This window comes from Frankliniella occidentalis, unplaced genomic scaffold (assembly GCF_000697945.3).
Source record: "Frankliniella occidentalis isolate FOCC.00 unplaced genomic scaffold, Focc_3.1 Scaffold119, whole genome shotgun sequence".
In the NCBI taxonomy this organism is placed as follows: Eukaryota; Metazoa; Arthropoda; class Insecta; order Thysanoptera; family Thripidae; genus Frankliniella; species Frankliniella occidentalis.
Genome location: NW_026267247.1, coordinates 775,270 through 777,020, shown reverse-complemented (window position 1 = coordinate 777,020; position 1,751 = coordinate 775,270).

Here is a 1,751-nt window from a genome sequence, read left to right as displayed (position 1 = left end):
CAGCACCAATACCGCTACCTGCACAACTCAAAACACCTCCAATGAGCTCAGGCCATACGCCCCTCATAGAGAACACACCCCATTCGACCACTACTACTCACCAGACGCGAACCCAGCTGCACCGTACACGAGCCAACGACGCCAATCACACTGCACTCTGGGCGAGCCGCGACATGCACAGTAGCACAGTACAGCGCCCGCGGGGGGGATCTACAATGGGGCAGAGTGCGACGCTTTAGTTGCTGATGTTTCCAACTGTTGTTGGTCCCGCAGATCCTGTCGGGCCAACCCCCAAAAAACTGAACTCGGTGTGTTGCTCGACCTTATAAATTTACTTTTGATGTATTAATTTTTATGACTTAGAAAATGAAGGAAACCGTCATAGAAGTTGTTCTGTGTCTTTAGTTTTCACGTGGTTGCGTTGAGAAAGAAAAAAAGGCAATTTAAAAAGGGACCATTTTCGTGTTGCGTGGTGTACCTGGTATTGTTTGGCTTTGGCGGCCGCGAAGGAGCGTTTATTTTGATGTTGTGGATTTTTGAATGAACGGCTAAAAGACGCGATAAATCGGTACGGGAATTGAGCTCAAAATGTTGCGACAAATCGTGAATTTCATCTAAGCAACATTCAGCTTACTGCAACGAAGAAAAATTCGGAAGTACAACTAGTGCTCTGCCGTCACCCAGCTTGGTTAAGGTGAGTATTTGTTTTGAGGAGTTTTTTGGAAGTTTACTGAATTAGTGTAGTGTCCTCTTAATGCAAATGGGTATTCTTTTCAACGAATATTCGTGTTGTGGAGATTCTGGTAGTACATGTCTCATTTCAATCATAGAAGTCCAATACAGAAATAGGCGTTATAATTCCAGTCTTATCATACTAATATTAAAGAAACAAATCAGAAAACCTGCTGTAGCTGATGTTTTGCAAAAAAAAATCTAAACAGTATCTTTCTCAAAATTATGTACCACCCAGGTGGTGACAACTAGCTTTTGACGAAAAACCCATAAAAGGACTCTGTATCTCAATGCATTTTGAAGTTACCTTGTACATAAAGAAAAGTAAGTGAGGCACCGCTACTGGAGTCATGGGCTTTGGTATTGCCCTTATGAAAATCAAAATCAATTGCCCTTTGCCGTCGCTGTCAGCTGCTTGACCAGCGCAGAGGAAAAAACTGCAGGGAAGTCCTTGATCGTAAACTTCCTCTTGCGCCCGGCGCTGTCCCTCAAGCAGCAGTTGAAGTTTTCTATGGGGTCTGAGGACAAGTTCCCTGCGGGCAAGTACTCCCTGCCTTCTTGTTGCAGGTCGTCCCACAAGAGAGTAAAGGAACGCAGTGTTATCAGGAAATGTTGTGGAAATTTGAGGTTTGTGGAGCCCACAAATTCCTACTCCTGAATTTCTTTGAACATTGCATCCTCGTGGGCCGATGTAGCGTAGCAGTGAGAGCGCAGTTATACTGCAGAGGTCCAGGGCTCTTGATGTGTTCTGTGCCGTTCAGCGAGTCGAAGAGAGACCACGTCCTCACGGACTACCCCAACATCGGGAACGTGCACGGGGCGTTCTGCACCATCTTCCATGCCGACCACATACTCATCACCGCCCCCCTGGCACTTCCCCGGCCAGGACAGCCGCTCCCGCGGCCCGGCGGACCACGACGGAACCAGGCTAAGCCCCCCCCCCTCTGATGGACCGAATACAGGAAGTCGGCCTCGCCGTCACTCTGTTTGAAAAATCGCGTTTCCAAACTATTCAGAAA